The sequence below is a fragment of the Syzygium oleosum genome, unplaced genomic scaffold (assembly GCF_021117445.2).
Source record: "Syzygium oleosum isolate NSW1041296 unplaced genomic scaffold, Sole_v2.1 Sole_v2.04, whole genome shotgun sequence".
NCBI classification, from domain to species: domain Eukaryota; kingdom Viridiplantae; phylum Streptophyta; class Magnoliopsida; order Myrtales; family Myrtaceae; genus Syzygium; species Syzygium oleosum.
In genome coordinates, this window is record NW_026607488.1 from 4,268,858 (window position 1) to 4,289,434 (window position 20,577).

At 37.9% G+C, this 20,577-nt stretch overlaps 1 pseudogene; it reads left to right on the forward strand.

Annotated features, from left to right (window-relative positions):
* Positions 1-8,049: 8,049 nt before the first annotated feature.
* LOC115674494 (uncharacterized) lies at positions 8,050-17,455 on the forward strand (annotated as a pseudogene).
* Positions 17,456-20,577: the final 3,122 nt, after the last annotated feature.

Here is a 20,577-nt window from a genome sequence, read left to right on the forward strand (position 1 = left end):
CTACCATACCATGGACAATTTAAAAACGTGAATCCAATTAAATTATTTTGTTCTTAAGATGTTTGAGCACTGTTTTAGCGAAATACCAATTATATTTGTCAATATTGGAAGCACATTAATCCGTGAACATTAGAAGGATAGATCTGCCTTCAGTCAAAAGAAACTTCTTTTGGTTACAGATAATCGAAGAAAATGGTAGCAGACTTTAACAGAGGTCTGAGTTCATTCTTCACTGCAAATATACAACTTGTGCACTCGCCAAAACGTACAAGAAGCTTCTTCAAACAATCCAAACATCTTTATGAACATCAAATATGTCTTCTGCACTTCTTCAGCATGTCACCTTGGCCCAAACTGTTTGGGTTCATCTATTCTGGAGAATCATCAATCTCCTTCATTTGGCAATTCACAAATGAATTCGAGAACAAGCCCTGTGTCTCTAGAAAGTACAGTTAAAATCCCAATTCTATAAGGATTTTGTTAAAAAAGTGTTTAACCTGATAAACATGCTTAATGTGGAAGTATCGCAACCTCTAATGCACTGACTGTTCCAGTAAGATGCACAACCAATAATTTGAAAAATAGATTGTTTCATTGTTTCCTTGTTGAACATGTTTAATAAAAGTCTTGAGAGTAGTTGTTCACAACATTCTTTCCTTATTGCATGAACCCACACCAAATAGAGTAAAAAGAAAACTACAAAAGAAAATTAGGATGATAGAGTTTGTGGCAGCCAGAGTCTGAACAACCTCCTACAGATGGAATGAGATGGTGATGCAGCATGTACCACCTGTTAGTAACAGCCTGTGCCGTCCCAGAAGAGGTAGCGGCAGTCAAAAGACAAGTACAGGAAGTGGATGAGTCTATGATGGCTCTTTCACTCCCAACTTCTGACTTTCTCTCTCTCTCTCTCTCTGATTTAATTTCTTTGTATAAAATTATGCGATTACTAGGGAACAGGGAGACACAGATTTTCATCTCAGGGAAAAAAAAACATTCCGGGAAGGGAAAATGAAAATCACACACGAAGAAACATAGACAGACAAAGATAATGTGAGGGCTCACACTGTCCATCTGACCAAGACCAAGGTCTCTTGGATTTGGATACTATACTATATAATCCTTTGTTTCTCCAGCCAAGGTTTTTGCTGATCAACTTGGTGCCAAAAATTATCACAAAAGAAAACATCATTGAAAGTAGAATATGCGTTATAAAGGCCTGAAAGATTTGTTTTCACTATATAGAGTTGGTTATATTTTGCTGATTTAAATTATATTGTTGAATATAGATAGTCAGACATCTTTAAGCATTGATTTTTCCGTAAGATTGAAAAAAAAGAAATCCTTCTTAATCCTAAAAGACAGCCATTAAGATTGAAGAAACACAAACAGAGAGAGAGAGAGAGAGAGAGAGAGAGAGAGAGAGAGAGAGAGAGAGAGAGGTGGGGTGACAGATAGAGAGTGAGCACACAGAGCTTCAAGCATGATCATGCAAGAAAACACCATGTGTGCTCACTCTCTTCTGTCACCTCCCTTACCCTTCAAAGGTTAAAGCGGACTACATCCCAAACACAAGAACCACTCAACCGATTGCTTGCTCCCTTCCTTACTTGCACAAAAGTAAAACTAAAAGCCCTAATCTTGACACTGAACGCTCAAACTCAAAGCCCTCGTCACTGTTCCATTAGCGTGGAACAATTAGGCTTTGGCTTTGCTGATGAGATAAGAAGCTGTACAAATGGGGCTTTATATAGGCGGAGAAAGATGCGAAAGGAATAAATGTGGGTTCCTTTGCCCATTCTCCTCTTCTTATTTTTTATTATCATCGTGCATGAGAGAGAGAGAGAGAGAGAGAGAGAGAGAGAGAGAGAGAGAGAGAGAGAGAGAGAGAGAGAGAGAGAGAGAGAGAGAGAGAGCGAGAGAGCAAAGGAAGTCTTCATCTTTTCTGAATCTGACTTCGTTTCCAGAAGGATCAAACCAGACTCATTTACTCAGTTACCGCTTACCAATGCATCTGGTGACTCTAAATCTTATCTACTCATGACACATCTCTCTCTCTCTCTGTGAAAAATAAAGATTTGAAACCCTAACTAGGACTGTGCCCCTGCCTGGTGGTCTTCCTCTTACTTCTGCATCACATTTTCAGTTCCACATGTATATCTTTTGAAGAGTTATTTTACCAATCCTCAGAAAGATTAATGGTGAAGAAATTAAAGACTTATTTTGGGGGGTAGATATCTATAGAACAGGAGTTTTAGATTCTTTATCATGTTTCATTCTAGAATTTGGATAGATGCAAATCTTATATTTCTTTACCGTCTCAATTCTTGTTGCTTAATAGGGAAGACTGATTGGCATATATGATGATTTTTAGGAGGCAAGAATAAGCAAAAAATGCTTCGAGATTTTACGTGTCTAACACGAATTGTAGCATAATAAGAAGATAAAAAATCTGTATACACACCCTTACCAAAAAAAAAAATCTGTATACACATAATCCTTCATTTAGCCAAAAAAAAAAAGCCAACCATTAATCATCACTGCACTTAGGGGTGGAACCGCCTGAACCGGACTGAACCGGTCAATTGGGTGACTCCCGGGGGCATTGGTCCAGTTCCCCGTTCTAGGGATGGATCCGCCCATCTGAACTAGACATATTTTTTTAATTTTTTTTTATTCTTACAAATCTGAAAACTTGAAAAACCTAATCAATTCTCGATATAGTGTTGAGAATTGATATGGTGCAATTTCCATAATGTAGAATTTGATTCATGAACCTCACAACAAAAGCCACATTGGTGTTCGTTATTGGTTGTGAGTCATGCTCAAGCATGTGCAATTTGCATTTTCCTACGAGGGGTTTAACATCCTTCTCAATGAGAAGGATTCTGTAATGGACTACATGTTTTTAACAAAAGAAAAAAAAAAGGACATGCCGCCGGTTCCATGAACCCACTTGAGAATCGGACTAGACCAACCGGTCATTTTGGTCCAATTCCAGGATCAAGTGGGCCGATTCCCGATTCCATAAATGAGAAATCGGCCCCTCTAGTCTGGCTCTCAGTTCCAGGGTGGGATTTCCCACCCTGGAAACCGATCACCCCTAATTGTACTTGTAGGATCTAGAAAAGACTATGGTCATGCATCATTTGTTGTCTACGCATTACAATAAAACACTGACCTAAGGCCACACCATATGTTACGTAATCTTGTGTATACTAGTCTTCACAAATAGTTTTCTATCTGTAGCAGAACCAATAGTTAGGCCAACACAATTGGTCTAACATGTACTCAAACTTCATGTGCGAAATCTAGCTTTTCCAATTATATAGTGCACAAAAAAGAAAAATTCATAGATTACGTCTTTTCTTTTTCCTTTTCCCCTGAAAAACTCTCTTTGAGACCTTCCGCATGTACCGCATCAAATGGTGAATTTCCACCACTCGTGAGCGTGGCCATCTCCAAGAATGTTATATAACTTAGATATATCTTTTAGCTATAGAGGCAAATGAGATCATGATTAATTCTCACTCTTTCTTTTACTCTCTCTTTTGCTAATTATAACAAAGAGAAAGAGCAGCCCATGCACAAAGAATGAAAGCTTCCAAAACCAAGAATACAAGTTTGGAAGACTATTTAGGAAAATTAAGCAATATATATATATATATATAAGTCACTCCACTTGGGTTTTTACAAGCTCGAATAAAAGTAGAATGCAAGGGTTGCATTAGGTAGTCAACAATCGTTTCAACAAACTCGACTCCACGGATGTCATAACATAAATCACTCAAACCCTGGATATTAGGTTTGCCTGATATGGTGTTAAAGTATTTAAATTGCATGTTCATCTGACAACTTAAATATTTTGAAGAATTGGCAGTCCCATAAAATTTTACATTGAATAGTTTTTCAAATTTTATTCATTTCACCTATTATATATTTCTATACTTTAGTCTTAAACTTTTAAAATAATTAGCGGTAGCCTTGTGAAATCTCTAGTGCTCACGGACATGATGGACCGAGGGGTGCTCACGGTGGCCCCTACCCCTACGTAAAAACAAAATCATATATATCAGGTAATCTTCTCAATATTTGAATACATAAATATTTAGCTAAAGTTTTGGTCTCGCCCTATTTTAAGTGGTTGGTTATATTTATTTAAGCATTTTAAATTTCCCTTCTACTTTGATATGGAACATCTCTATTTTGAAAACATACACTCATACATAAATTTTTTTTTGTAAAATAAATCTGAATGCTATTAAATACCTAAAAGTAATTTCTTTTTCTTTAAGGGGAAAACCAAAACCTCTTTTCAGAAGCAGGTTTTCCTTAAGTCCCCCAAACATATTCCACAGGAAATGTACATTGAATCATGTAATGGGGGTACCAAAATGGAAAGAGACCCATCTTTAGCCCTCTGGAAATCAAGCTTTTCTCATCAGAATGACCCCTCCTTCCTTTGAATGGCTATTACCAGAAGATGCAGCATAAAGAATTTGGATATTTTCCCTTTCTGAAGGAACAACACAAAGCAATTGGGATACGTGGGGAGCAGAAATCAATTAACCAAATCATCCCTAATGTTTTTTCTTTGGTCATGCAATCCTAATATTGATCCGTCCCCACCTGCTCGAACCAAGGGAAAAGGGTCCAATGGCAGTGCAACACAGGCACATGTACGTGCACCCCTTGTTCAAGCAAACATGTATTATGCGGCGCTGAATAAAGCAGCTTAAAGTATATATATGCTTTCTGATCATTAGATGATTAACTAAATTGTGAAATTTAAAGCATAAGAATCTTTGACACTGTTCTCACCAATCACAGCCAACGCGTGGCTTTCGTGGGACGTTTTGTCTTTCCTAAATTCCCCACACAGCCTGAGCATCTGTTTTGTCCTCAGGATTTTATGCTTAAAGTCGTAAAGTTAAGAATTAAGGTAATCAACCACTTACACTGGGGTTTAATGCATCCTTTCTTCCATCACCATGCAATCATCCGATTTTGTTAGAATAGATTTGGAGATAATGCAAACGTGGGGAGTTCCTTTCTTGCATCATTTTATCCCTTTAAATTTATTTTGTCTCGCTCCAATTACCTGCCACACCTTCATAAGCAACTGTCGAGAAAATTCAACATTTATACTTTTCAATGAGAGATTATGGTCATCTTTTATCTCGACCTTTTTTCATCTAAGTAGATTTAGATGGTCGCTTACAAACGACGATAACAAGTATGAAACAAATCCCAATCTTTTTCTAAAATTCATTTGAACTAGCATATTCTTTTGATGATAGTAACTGGCGCTGGAGTATATGATTCATCAGGTTTTTATACCATACGGCATGAATTGTATTTTTCCGCCGCAACGGTGATCGTGATAAGTTATTATCAATCGTCAACATAGCTCATGTCACTTGATAAATAGAGTTGCATAAACATGTTTTACTCTGATGGTTTGTATTTATTGCAAATCCCCGTTGAGATACACTAAAGCAACTTTACCTCTAGCAAAGTGGACAAAAGAAGATTTAGGGTTTCCCTTTTTGTAGTGGAGGAATGATATGGAAGACCTTGCATAGCCTCAATCACAATGGGAATTTTCTTATTCTAAATAGATCCTATGCTTACTTGCTTACCATCACTAGAATTGTTTTGTTCAAAAGGAGCAACAACACATGCTAACACAGACACTTGCGTCACCAAGAAATTGAAACGATTGATAGAGATAAGCATCTGATCTTTCGCTTTGGCTTTAACATTAGTCCAACCTCTGGAGTGGTGATCAAAGCATCATTGGCATCTTCTTCTCTCATTCTATCCTCTTCTTTCTTTTCTCACTTTCGGCAACTTGCTAAGAATTGCGCTCTCTTGATGATGGCATGACCTTTGCACAGTTAGTGTCCACGTGGCATCGTGGGGATGAGTCTCTTGATGGCTTAACCCCAACCATGCATTATCTGATATGAAAGAATCATGTCTTGCCAATTTAGTTGTAATGGTCATACTCAAAAATTTAAAATATTAAATTATATTTATTGAATTTTGTCTTTGTGGTCTGAGAGCTGGATTCGCACTAGACAAAATGTTTTCTTTAGTATATCGGGTGGTGGTGAAGTAATGGGGGCATGTATAGACAGATCCAAACAAGTTGCCAGAAGAACACAGAATATACATTGGCCAAGAGAAAATTAACCACATAATATACAAAAGTCCTACACATATATGCCCATATTTATATAGAATAATTGTGTGCATGACATATTATAGATGTAAGTATAAGAGAAGGGCATCAATGTATGTGTACATACAAGAAGTATCATTATTCACCCCACTTAGCCAAGTACTTAATTAAACCATGCCATGTAAATTATTGTTACATGTTTGGCTCTTGCTGAAATTTGTTAAGAATCTATATCCCATCTAGCGTTTGTTAACTAATAGTCAAATATTTTGCAAGTCGGCTTAAGTCACTCTTTGTGTGGAAAGTTTCCTTGTTTAATGGATTCTCTATGTTAACATTAGAATCAAAATCTAGACCCAAATATAAAGAAGTTAATGGTTAAAATTAGGTCATGACAAATACATTGCACTCATAGGTCCAATTGATTAAATGCCTACTAAGCTCATCAATCATTAATGTCATAACAATACAATTAACCACAGGACCCATCGATGGACTGCCTGATGAGTTCATTGATCATGAGTTTTCTGCGCACGACCAATTGACTCGAAACGTAACAAAAGTTAAAGATTAAGTAGAGGAGAATCCATCGACCAAGATATAATCGTGGCTAAGGAATCGGGAGCTTTTACAAATCATCCCTAAAATATTATGCAAGTAAAGACTATTAAAGATTATTGTAGGGAAAGATCAGGATGCATAACAGAATGGCTTATGAAAGAAATAGGAGCAATCAAAGCATAACAATCACAAAGAATACAAAACAACCAATCAACACACAGCATCAATCGAGGCATTCACAAGCAAACGAGGCATCATATTTCAAAGATGGGAATATTATTCGTAATAGATTGATCTAGATTAGAGTTTGTTTATACTTTGAATGCAAACTTGAAATAGATTAGGTTTCTCAGTTCTAGCACTTGCCTGTGTTTATGACAGTTTTCCATTTGTAAAATTTTTACTTATTCTACGTACTTCCGTGATCTTCATCAAGAAGTTCATGTTTTTATAGTCATTGAGGGAGCACGACATCCAAAAATATAAGTCATATGCTGTCTTTCAATAAAGTTTCAAGCAATTTTCTTATTTATTCATAATCTACTATCCGCGCATTGTTTTTGTAGTTCAAATCCTACAAATTCCTTAAGACTTCGAGGCATATTAAAATCCATTTATTTTTTATGTGAATTCAAATTCAATACTTTAATTTTGTCATCGAGATCGTTGAGTTTATGGTGATCCCAGCTTAACAAAAATACACGTAAAACTCCCATATTGAGCATCCATTTTATTTCGTTTTTAATCGCGACCATAATCTCATTTGTCTCCCACAGTCCTGAATTAGTTACAAATCAAAAGATACATTGAAAGTTGAAATTAGGGACAACTCTTGTCATTGCTAGAAAAAGAGTCAATAAAAAGATTTTTCAGAGGATGCGTTTTCCATAGATATCCCTTATCAATTTAGCGAGATGCTTCCAAATTGTCCCAAATCTTCTCCAAGCAGTGGACCTAGAGATCCACGACCTCACGTGCACGTCTTCCCATAAATGAGTGGCCAAAGGAATAAAAATAAAAATAAAATAGATCAAGACTTGAAAAGTTTGAGTATATTTCATTTCAAATGATCAAAATTATTAGGGATTTGTTAATAGTAACATCAATGCTTGAGAGAAAACGAATCTTGCTTTTGTTAGATGGGCATAGTTCGGGATACATTTAGCATTGCTTTACCTTTTAGTTTGCTCGTTACAGATGCATAAAGACTTCAAAGAAACACGAATTAGTCCATTTGTCTGTAGTTTGACCGTTGATGACTTGAGCCAGCAAATTCCACCATCTTCCGTTGACATTGTGACATGATAATTAATAGTTAGTAATGACCTAACTTCAACACATCTTTGGTAATTTAATGAACTGCTATTGCTAGCTCATACCCTATGCTACTAATTCAAAGTTTGCTTGATCAGTTACTTATGCAGTTCCAGAAGCTGATGTAAAACAGATATTTGTGCTTTCTGCAGTGTCTCCAGGGAAGATGGTTCTCAGGGTAGGAGGCCTCCCTGTTTTTAAGAAGTAAAATTTGTAATATACTGATTTTTAATCAGTTAAGGTACTATCACAAAAGGAGATATAACTGCGATGTAGTGTTTTCACTTCCAGCCAAAGGGTCACCTTCTGTTCCGTGATTATGCCAACGATGATTTTGCTCAGGTTGCTCTTTCAGTATAACATTTGATTATATTTAGAAAAGCTATCTGCCTACGTTTTTTGAGTGTGTCTGCCCACTCTTCTACTTTATCTTACACATTTTCCTATGTCTCCCTGTTTTGCTGACAGGAAAGGTTCACTTGCAAGGATCAAATGATTAGCGAGACCTTTTAAGTCAGGAGTGATGGTACTGTCTGTTCCCGCAATCTGTTTGTGGATGCTTTCCTTTTCTTTTTCCTCTTAATGAGCCAATCTGGACGCCGTTTTCTTTCCTTCCTTTTCTTTTCTCTTTTTCAAAACAGCGTGCATTCTATTTCTCTAATGAATTCTAACCAAGTCTATTCGAGGACATATCATCAAAGGCTTCGAAGGAGCCTGTCAAGAATATTAAAGTTGATATATCTGAGGGTGTTGCAACTTACATGTTTGGATTTTCTTCTTCTTCCGACATCGAGGTAAAGGTTTCTCTTATAAGTAATGCTGTCTATATTTTCATATTATGGATCAAGGAAAGAGGTATTCTGCCTCTTCTCATTGCATATGCTTTCAAGTAATCAATGGATTTTCACCTTTTAAAGAATTTATTTGCAGACTGAGGTCTCCTTGTATATTGTCTTGAACATTAACACCTGTTTTTGGCATTGTTTCCTCTCAGATAATTCGGGTCAGCTTTAACGGGGAAAACTTTACCATTAGAGTATTGTCCAAAGAGTATCAACACACATGCAAGTCGACTGGGTTGATGCTTTTGGAATCGGCTCCATTGATGGCCTCCGTCCTAGCCAGAAACCCAAACATTGTTTCAGGAAAAAGGGTCTTGAAGTTAGGCTGTGGTTGCGGAGGCATCTGCTAGATGGTGGCTGTTAGATCTGCTGGCCTCGTGGTAGCGACTGATGAAGATACAATGACCCTCGACCTGTTGATGCAAAACATCACTTCAAATGTCGCTCCACCTTTCCTTAATATATATTGTTAAGAGCCTAGAATGGGGAGATAGGGCCATATAGAAGCAATAAAAAAGTGAATGATCAAGGTTTTGACATCACCATAGGCACCAATGTCATATATATGCCTAAAGCAATTTTGCCTTGTTTTGCCTGTGCGAGAGAACTGATCTCATCCAACAGAGGCAATGAAGAGGACCAGGTAGCGGCACTTATTCTCTGCCACATTTTGTGCCGAGTTAATCAATCATCTATACTGTCCGCTGCTTCCCGGTTTGGTTTTAGACTAGTTGAGAGGTTGCCTGTGGGAATTTCTGGTGACTCACCTCGGGAAGTTGTCGGCTCTAGGTTTGCTGAAAGTGGTATTGACGAGTATAGTCTTAGTACGGCATTATCATCGTGTATTTTCAGATCAAGTGCTAATGATCTTCATGGTTCGTATTCTGTTCTTTTATGGTCTCGACCTCGTCCCTGGTTTGTGGCATCTGCCTTATTTCATTGAGTTTTATTTGTTGTTGGACTGATACATGGCTATGCCACATGGCACTTAAACCAAGGAAATTGCTTATTGTTATTAGAATCATCTTTGGCTTCAAGAGCAAAATGATTTATTTATGTTGCAGGGTTTCCTACATATTTGTATTCTGACCTTAATGAGTTTGGTATAGTTGGAAACTTTGCTCATGACACTTTTTTTTTCATTAATATGGTGATGTGGCCGTCACAAGACGCCTACAGTTAAAACGTATGCTTGTTTAATTTTTGAGGGAATGAATTGATGGTTTCCCTTTAATTTGCCTTTTCTGTGGATTTTTTTATCTGATTTGAGCTATACAGACTGAGGCAGGCTTAAGGTTTCAAATGTCTCATTTTGGAAAAGAATCATAAATAAATACAAAGAAGTTCAAAGTAAACAAAAACTTTTAAACCAGAATAAGGAGCAGCAGATCAAAAGGTCTTGACAAAGTCATAAAAAGAGAAGGCATTGGCACAAATTAAACACTACACTCTTGTTGTCTGAGGGCTCTGACCCTATTAGGACTTGTACTATGTCTGGTCACCAATTTAAAGTAATAGGGGTCGGTCACAGAAGCCCCTACAGAATGCTACATCTTAAAAATACAATCAAATTAACTTGTTCTTCAGATGTTTCAGCACTGTTTTGCCAAAATACTGATTATAAGCACATTAATCAGGGATGCGTGACTTTGAACACATAAAGGTTAAATCCAGCTACAATCTAAAGAAACTGTTTTTGGTTACAGCAATCAAATAAATTGATAAAACTTTGAAAGATATCTGGGTTCATTCTTCACTGCGAATACACTAACTTGTCGACCCACCAAAACGTACAAGAAGCTTCTTCAAACAATCCAAACATCTTTAGCTTCTGCTTCATCTTCACTTCTTCAGCATGTCTCCATGAGAGCTTGGCCCAAACTGTTTGGGTTCATCTTTTCTGGAGATATAATCAATCTCCATCAGTAGTCAATTCACAAATGAATATGAGAATAAGCCCTCTGTATCAAAAAAGTAAAGGTCAGTCCCTATATTATAAGGATTTTGTTAAAAAAGCATTGCATTTGTTAAACATGCTTAATGTGGATCGATTGATTACTCGTTAAGCATTTTTAATATAAGTACCTCACGCACTTGTTAACAATATTCTTTCCCTGTAGCATGAGAAAAATGACAGTATCATGAACACAAACCCAGAAGAGCAAAAAGAAAACTTCAAAAGAAAGTTAGGATAATAGAGTTTGTGGCAGCCAGTCTGAACAACCTCCTACAGATGGAATGAGATGGTGATGCAGCACGTGACACTTGTTAGTAACAGCCTGTGCAGTCCCAGAAAAAGGTCTCAGCAGTCAAAAGACATACAAGTACAAGAAGCAGAAGAGTTTATGATGGCCGTTTCACTCCCCCGTCCCATGTTTACAACTTCTGCTTACTGTCTCTCTCTCTAATTTAATTTGTTTAGTATATGATTATCCAATTAATAGGGAACAGGTAGACAAATATTTTCATCTCAGCGAAGAAAACATTCAGGGAAGAGAAAATGAAAAACAATAACGAAAAAACATAGACAGACAGACATACTATTAGGGCTTACACTGAAGAGCACTCCATCTGACCAAGACCAAGGTCGCTTGGATTTGGGTACTGTTCAATATAATACTTTCTTTCTCCAGCCAAGGTTTTTGCTGATCAACTTGGCGCAAGAAAACTATTGCAAAAGAAAAAGCACTATTGCAAGTAGAAGTATGAGTCATAAAGGCCCGAAAGCTTTGTTTTCATTAGATACGGTTGGTTATATTTTGTTGAACTTTGAATTACTTTGTTGAACATAGGGAGTCGGATCCCTTTAAGCATCGATTTTTCCATAAGATCGAAAAGAAAGTTATCCTTCATAATCCTAAAAGTTAACCATTGAGATTAAAGAAACACAAACCCACAGAGACAGAGAAAGAGAGAGAGGTGGGGTGACAGATAGAGAGTGAGCACACAGAGCTTCAAGCATGATCATGCAAGAACGCACCATGTGTGCTCACTTTCTTCTGTCACCTCCCTTACCCTTCAAAGGTTAAAGAGGAACCACATCACAAACACAAGAACCATTCGACCGTTGATTGCTTGCTCCCTTCCTTACTTGCACAAAAATAAAACTAAAAACCCTAATTTTGACACTGTGCTCTCAAATTCAAAGCCCTTGTTACTGTTTCATAGAGTGGAAAAATTGGACTTTGGCTTTGCTGATGAGATGAAGAAGCTGTACATGTGGGGCTTTATATAGATGGAGAAAGATGGGGAGGGAATAAATGTGGGTTCCTCTTCCCATTCTCTTCTTTTTTTATTATTATCATCGTCCGAGAGAGAGAGAGAGAGAGAGAGAGAGAGAGAGAGAGAGAGAGAGAGAGAGAGCAAAGGAAGTCTTCATCTTTTCAGAATCTGATCTATTTTCCAGAAAGATCAAACCAGACCCATTTACTCAGTTACCGTTTACCAATGCATCTTGTGATTCTAAATCTTATCTTCTCTCTCTCCAAACTCTAGCTACTATGACACATCTCTCTCCAACTCTCTCTGAAAAATAAATATTTGAACCCTAACTAGGACTGTGTCCCTTGCCTGGTAGTCGTCCTCTTACTTCTGCATCACAATATCAGTTCCATATGTATATCTTTGGAAGAATTATTTTACCAATCCTGAGAAAGATTAATGGTGAGGTAATATGAAGATTTATAGAACAGGAATTTTATCCAATTTATCATATTTCAGTCTAGAATTTGGATAAATACAAATATTATATTTCCTTACCATCTCAATCCGTGGTATTGAAAAGGAAAAATGGTCGGCATATATGATGATTTTTAGGAGGCAAGAATAAGCGAAAAATGCATAGAGATTTTACGCATCTAATACGAATTGTAGCACAATAAGAAGATAAAAAATCTATGTACACATAATCCTTCATTTAGCCAATAAAATTTGTTCAAGCAAACATATATGATGCGGCGCTAAATAAAGCAGCTTAAAGTATATATGCTTTCTGATAACTAGACAGTTAACTTAATTGTGCAATTTAAAGCATAAGAATCTTTGACTTATTGTTCTACCAATCACAGCCAACGCGTGGCTTTCGTGGGACCTTTTGTCCTCAGGATTTGATGCTTAAAGTCGTAAAGTTAAGAATTAAGGTGATCAACCACTCACATAATAATTAATTGCAATTAAGTGCATCCATTCTTCTATCGTCATCATGCAATCATCTGACTTTAGTACAATAGATTTACCAATTCAAGAGATAATGCAAATGTAGGGAGTTTGTTGCTTACGGTAGATTTATACTTTTCAAAATGAGAGATTATAGTCATCTTTTAAGAGATTACTTTCGCTAATCTAGACCTCTTTTCATCTGATTAGATTCAGATGGTCGCTTACAAACATCGATAACTAGTATGAAGCAAGTCCCTATCTATTTCTGAAATTCATTTGAACTAGCATATTCTTTTGATGATAGTAAATGGTGCTAGAGTATATAATTCATCGGGTTTTTATACCATATGCCAGAAATTGATTTTTTTCGCCACAACAACAATCGCGACAAGTTGTTATCGATTGTCAACATATGCTAGTGTCACGTGATAAACACATAAACATGTTTTACACTAATGGTTGGTATTAATTACAAATCCCCATTGAGATACACAAAAGCAACTTTTTATCTAGCAAAGTGGATAAAAGAAGATCTAGGGTTTCCCATTTTTGTAGTGGAGGAATGATATGGAAGATCTTGCATGGCCTCAATCCAATGGGAATTTTGTTCTAAATAGATTCTATGCTTGCTTACTATCACTAGAATTATTTTGTTCAAAAGGAGCAACAACACGCGCGCACACACACTTGCGGGGGGAAGAACAGCATTGGTGCCAAAACTTGTGTACGAAGGCCACTTTGGTGCCAAAAGTTTCATTTGGATCACTTAAGTGCCAAAAGTTTACGCCGGTGATCACTTAAGTGCCAAATCGGAGAAAAAACGATCACTTAAGTGCCAACGGCGAGAAATTCCGATCAAATTTAATACGTGGCTTTTATATTTAAATTTTAATGACACATGGCATTTCCATGTGTATAATTTAATTTTTTAAATATTTTTTTTCTGATTTTTCTTTCTTTTCTTTTTTCTTTTTTATTTTCTTTCTTTTCTTTTTTCATTTCTGTCTTCTTCTTCTTCTACCATGGCCGGTGGCCGGAGGCCAGCCACCGGCCATGGCCTCGCCGGGCGTCGCCTTCCTCCGGGCAAGGCCCGGCGAGGCAGCCCGTGGCCTCGGCGAGGGCTAGCCTCGCCGGGGGCTCGCCCCGCCCGGGCGAGGGTCGAGGTCGCCCGGGCGGGGCGAGCCCGGCGAGGGCTCGCCTCGCCGGATCCGGCTGAGGCCGTCCCTCGTCGAGGCCACGGTTGCCTCGCCGGGCCTCGCCGGGAGGAAGGCGACGCCCGGCGAGGCGGCCCGTGGCCTCGACGAGGGACGGCCTCGCCGGATCCGGCGAGGCGAGCCTCGCCGGGGCTCGCCCTGCCCAGGCGTCCTCGACCCTTGCCTGGGCAGGGCGAGGGCTCGCCTCGCCAGATCCGGCGAGGCCGGCCCTTGCCCGGAGGAAGGCGACGCCCGGCGAGGCCGGCCATCGGAAATAAGAAGAAAGAAAAGAAAATAAAGGAAAAAAAAAAAGAAAAGGAAAAAAAAAAGGCCAAATCAGCCTCCGACGAGCCACATCAGCTTGAGAAATTAATAAAAAAATGCCACGTCGGATTTCCGGCGAAGTGGCACTTAAGTGATCGTTTTTCACAACTTTTAGCACTTAAGTGATCCGATTGAAACTTTTGGCATCAAAGTGGCATCCGTACACAAGTTTTGGCACCAATGCTGTTCTTCCCCCCACACTTGCGTCACCAAGAAATTGAAACGATTGATAGAGATATGCATCTGTTCTTTTGCTTCGGCCATTGCAACACCTTTAACCTTAGTCCAACCTCTGGTGCGGTGATCATGGCATCATTGGCATCTTCTTCTCTCATTCTATCCTCTTCTTTCTTCTCTCACTTTCGGCAACTAGCTAAGAATGGGCCTCTCTTGATGATGGCATGACCTTTGTACAGTTAGTGTCCACGTGGCATCGTGGGGATGAGTCTCTTGTTGGCTTAACCCCAACCATACGTCATCTGATATGAAAGAAATCATGTCTTGCCATTTTTGCTGGAATGGTTTCAAAAATTATGAATATTAAATTGTATTTTATTGAATTTTGTCTTTTGACTCTTTTGTCTTTTTGGTAGAGCTGCATTCGCACTAGATAAAATGTTTTCTTTAGTATTTCGGGTGGTGGTGAAGTAATGGGGGCATTTATAGACAGATCCAAATATGTTGCCAAAAGAACACATAAAATACATTGGCCAAGAGAAAATTAACCACATAAAATACAAAAGGACTATACAAATATGCCCATATTTATAGAGAATAATTATGTGCACGACATATTATAGATGTAAGTATAAGAGAAGGGCATCAATGTATGTGTATATACAAGAAGTATCATTATTCACCCCACTTAGTCAAGTACTTAAACCATACCATGTAAATTAATGTTACATGTTTGGCTCTTGTTGGAATTTGTTAAGAATTTATATCACATGTAGTGTTTGTTAACTAATAGTCAAATCTTTTGCAAGTCGGCTTAAATCACTCTTTGTGAGGAAAGTTTCCTTGATGAAAGGATTCTCTATGTCCACATTAGAATCAAAATCTAGACCCAAACATAAAGAAGTTAATGGTTCAAACTAGGTCATGACAAATACACTGCACCCATAGGGTCCAATTAATTGAATGCCTACTAAGCTTATCAATCATTAAGGCCATAATAGTACGATTGACCATAGGATTCATCAATTGTTCAGGATATTTATTTTCTAATGATCGAAATTATTAGAGATTTGTTAACAGTTACATGAAGGCTCGACAGAAAACGAATCTTGCTTTTGTTAGATTGACATGGTTCTGGATACATTTAGCATTACTTTAATGATACGACCTTTTATTTTGCCCATTATAGACGCAAAAAGACTTCCAAGAAACACGAATTAGTCCATTTGTCTGTGATTTGACCGTTGATGACTTGACCAGCAGATTCCACCATCTTCCGTTGACATTCTGACAAGGTATTTAAAAGGAAGTAATGACCTCTCTCTTCAATACATCTCGTTAGCTTAATGAGCTGCTAGTCTGCTACTGCTAGCTCATACCTTATGCTATGAATCTAGAGTTTTTGTTTTTTTGGTCGAATATGAGTCTAGAGTTTGCTTGGTCAGTTACTTATGCAGTTTCAGTAGCTGATTGGAAAGTAGATATTTGTGCTATCTGCAGTGTCTCCAGAGAAGATCCATCGAGTATTGCACAATACAAGAAGAGTTCTCAAGGTACTATCACGAGAGGAAATATAACTGCGCTGTAGTGTTTTTGCTTCCAGCCAAAGGGTCGCGTTCTGTTCCAAGATTATGCCACCGGTGATCTTGCTCAGGTTGCTCTTTGAGTATGACATTTTATTTTATTTAGAAAAGAACTCTGCGGGGCAATTTTTTAAGTGTGACTGCTCACTCTTCTTCTACTATATCTTACACAGTTTCCTGTGTCTCCCTGATTTGCTGACAGGAAAGGTGCGCTTGCAAGGATAAAATGATTAGCGAGACATTTTATGTCGGGTGATGGCACTGTCAGTCCCTGCGATCTGTTTGTAAATGCCATCTTTTTCTTTTTCCTCTTAATGAGCCAATCTGGACGCTCTTTTCTTTCCTTTTTTTTTTTTTGTTTTCTATTTTTCAAAACAGCGTGCATTCTGTTCCTCTCATGAATTCTAACCAAGTCTATACAAGGACAATGGATTCAATGTGAAGGAAATTGGCTTGGGTTGCAAACAAGTTGAGAATCGATCTAGAGAGTTGGTAATGAATCGGTATGTTTTACAATTTTAGCGTTGATTTCAGGAAGTCTTCTGTTGCTTTGTCGGTATGAGTGTCTGTCTTGTTGCATTTGATTTCACACGATGGATCCAAGCTATTATTTGCCCTTCAGATGATGAGAACTTTTCTAGACTGAAGTTGACTATCCCAGTCAAGAAAATACGGAATCCAACATATCATCGAACGCTTCAAAGAAGCCTGACGAGAATATTGAGGTTGATATATCTGAGGTTGTTGCAGCTGACATGTTTGGAATTTCATCTTCTTCTGACAATGAGGTAAAGGTTTCTCTCATTAGTAATGATGTCTATATTTTCATATTATGGATCAAGAAATGAGGTATTCTTCCTCTTCTCATTGCATATGCTTTCAAGTTATTAATGGTTTTCACCTTTTAAAGAATTTATTTGCAGACTGAGGTCTCCATGATGTATATTGTCTTGAACAATGACAACTGTTTTTGGCTTTATTTCCTCTCAGATAATTCGGGTCAGTCTTAACGGGGAAAACATTCGCATTAGAGTATTGTCCAAAGAGTATCAACACATGCAAGTTGACGCAGTTGAAAGTGGTATTGACAAGTATAGTTTTAGTAAGGCATTCTAGTTTTAGTAAGGCATTATCATTACGTATTTTCAGATCAAGTGCTAATGATCTTCAGGATTCATATTCAGCTCTTTTATGGTCTAAACCTCGTCCCTGGTTTGTGGCATCTGCCTTCTTTCATCGAGTTTATTTGTTGATGACTGATACATGGCTTTGCCACATGGAAGATAAACCAAGGAATTTGCTTATTGTTATTAGAATCATCTTTGGCTTCAAGAGCAGAATGATTCAGTTGCATTGATTTGTGTTGCTGGGTTTCCTACATATTTGTATTCTGACCTTAATGAGCTTGGTATAGTTGGAAACTCTGTTCATGACGCTTTTTTTCCTTAATATGGTGATGTGGCTCTTATAAGACACCTACAGTTAAAACATATGCTTGTTTAATTCTTGAGGGAATGCATTGTTGGTTTCCCTTTAATTTGCCTTTACCGTGGATTTTGGATCTGATTTGACTATAGACTGAGGCAAGCTTAAGGTTGCAGATGCCTCAATTTGGAAAAGAGCCATAAATAAATAAAAAGAAGTTCTAAGTAAACAAAAACGTTTAAACCAGAATAAGGAGCTGCAGATCAAAAGCACTTGACAAAGTCGTGAAAAGATAAGGCATTGATGTAAGTTACACACTCTTGTTGTCTGAGGACTCTGACCCTATTAGGACTATGGTCACCAATTTAAAGTAATAGGCATTGATCACAGAAGGCCCTAAAGAACATCACATCTTAAAGATACAATTAAATTAACTTTTCTTCAGATGTTTCAGCACTGTTTTGCCAAAATACTGATTATGAGCACATTAATTAGGGACGCGAGACTTTGAACACATTTAGGTTAAATCCGGCTACAATCTAAAGAAACTACTTTCGGTTGCGGTAATCAAATAAATTGGTAAAACTTTGAAAGATATCTGGGTTCATTCTTCACTGTGAATACACTAACTTGTGCACCTGCCAAAACATACAAGAAGCTTATTCTTCAAACAATCAAAAACATATTTAGGAAGATCTAAAAACCCTAATCCTATATGTCATCCACTTCATCTTCACTTCTTCAGCATGTCTCCATAAGAGTTTGGCCCAAACTGTTTGGGTTCATTTTTTCTGGAGATATAATCAATCTCCATCATTAGTCAATTCACAAATTAATATGAGAATAAGCCCTTTGCATCTAAAAAGTAAAGTTCAGTCCCTATATGGACTTTGTTAAAAAGCGTTGCACTTGTTAAACATACTTAATGTGCATTGATTGTTTCCTCGTTAAGCATGTTTAATAAAAGTACCTCACGCACTCATTAACAAAATTCTTTCCCTGTAGCATGAGAAAAAAGACAGTATCAGGAATACAAATTCAGTAGAGCAAAAAGAAAACTTCAAAAGAAAATTAGGATAATAGACTTTATGGCAGCCAGTCTGAACAACCTCCTACAGATGGAATGAGAGGGTGATGCAGCATGTTACACTTGCTATTAACAGCCTGTGTAGTCCCAGAAGAGGTATCAGTCAAAAGACATACAAGTACAGGAAGCAGAAGAGTTTATGATGGCCCTAACTCTCTCTCTCTCTCTCTCTCTCTCTCTCTCTCTCTCTCTCTCTCTCTCTCTCTAATTTAATTTCTTTGGTATATGATTATGCAATTAATAGGAAACAGGTGGACAAAGATTTGCATCTCAGAGAAAAAACATTCTAGGAAGTAAAAATGAAAAAACATACATGAAAACACATAAAGGAACAGACGTACTGTTAGGGCTTCCACTCAAGGACACCCCATCTGACCAAGACCAAGGTCACTTGGATTTGGGTACTGTTCAATATATTACTTCTTTCTCCAGCTTAGGTATTTGCTGATCAAATTGGTGCAAGAAAATTATTGCAAAAGAAAAGCACTATTGCAAGTAGAAGTATGAGTCATAATGGCCTGAAAGCTTTGCTTTTTCTAGATATAATCGCTTATACTTTTTGAATTCTAAATTATTTTGTTGAATATTGAGAGTGGGACATCTTTAAGCATCGATTTTTCCCCTAAGATCTGTGAAATAAAAGTCAAATCTTCATAATCCTAAAAGACAACCACAAAGATTAAAGAAACACAGACACACACACAAACAGAGAGAGAGAGAGAGAGAGAGAGAGAGAGAGAGAGAGGCGGGGTGACAGATAGAGAGTAAGCACACAGAGATTCAAGCATGATCGTGCAAGAAAACACCATGTGTGCTCACTCTCTTCTGTCACCGCCCATACCCTTCAAAGGTTAAAGAGGAGCCATATCACAAACCCAAGAACCATTCAGCTATTGATTGCTTGCTCCCTTCCTTAATTGCACAAAAATAAAACTAAAAAACCCTGATTTTGACAATGCACTCTCAAACTCAAAGCCCTTGTTACTGTTCCGTAGTGTGGAAAGACTAGACTTTGGCTTTGCTGATGAGATGAAGAATCTGTATATATGGGGCTTTATATAGATGGAGAAAGATGGGGTAGGAATAAATGTGGGTTCCTCTTCCATTCTCTTCTTCTTATTTTTTATTATCATCGTCCATGAGAGAGAGAGAGAGAGGGAGAGAGAGAGGGAGAGCGCAAATAAAGTTTTCATCTTTTCTGAATCTGATCTCCTTTCCGAAAAGATCAAACCAAACTCATTTACTCAGTTACCATTTACCAATGCATCTTGTGATTCTAAATCTTATCCGCTTCTCTCTAAACCCTAGCTATTATGTCACGCCCCGTACCCCATTGGAACGCAACATCCCGTCACGGTCGATTATGGTGCGACGCTCCAGGAAGCATCGCCGACCCAACGCCCAATCAGAGATTAAACACATGCGGAAGCACGTATATAAATAAATAAATATATATATATATATATATATATATACCCTGACAATAAAACACATGAGACCATGAGACCAAGGTAGTACAATAAGCAAACATCACCTCTGAAAATATGTATACTAGTATTACCATAGGAAACTTTTTACAAAATTCATTTATACAACAGCCGAGAAAACACACAGTCAGCAGCCACTCAGTCAAAAGGGGTCAGCGTATATCACTTCGGGCTCCTTAGCTTCCTCGACCATGGCTGCAGGTCCGTCCCCACAAGGGTGCACACTAGATGACCGCTGG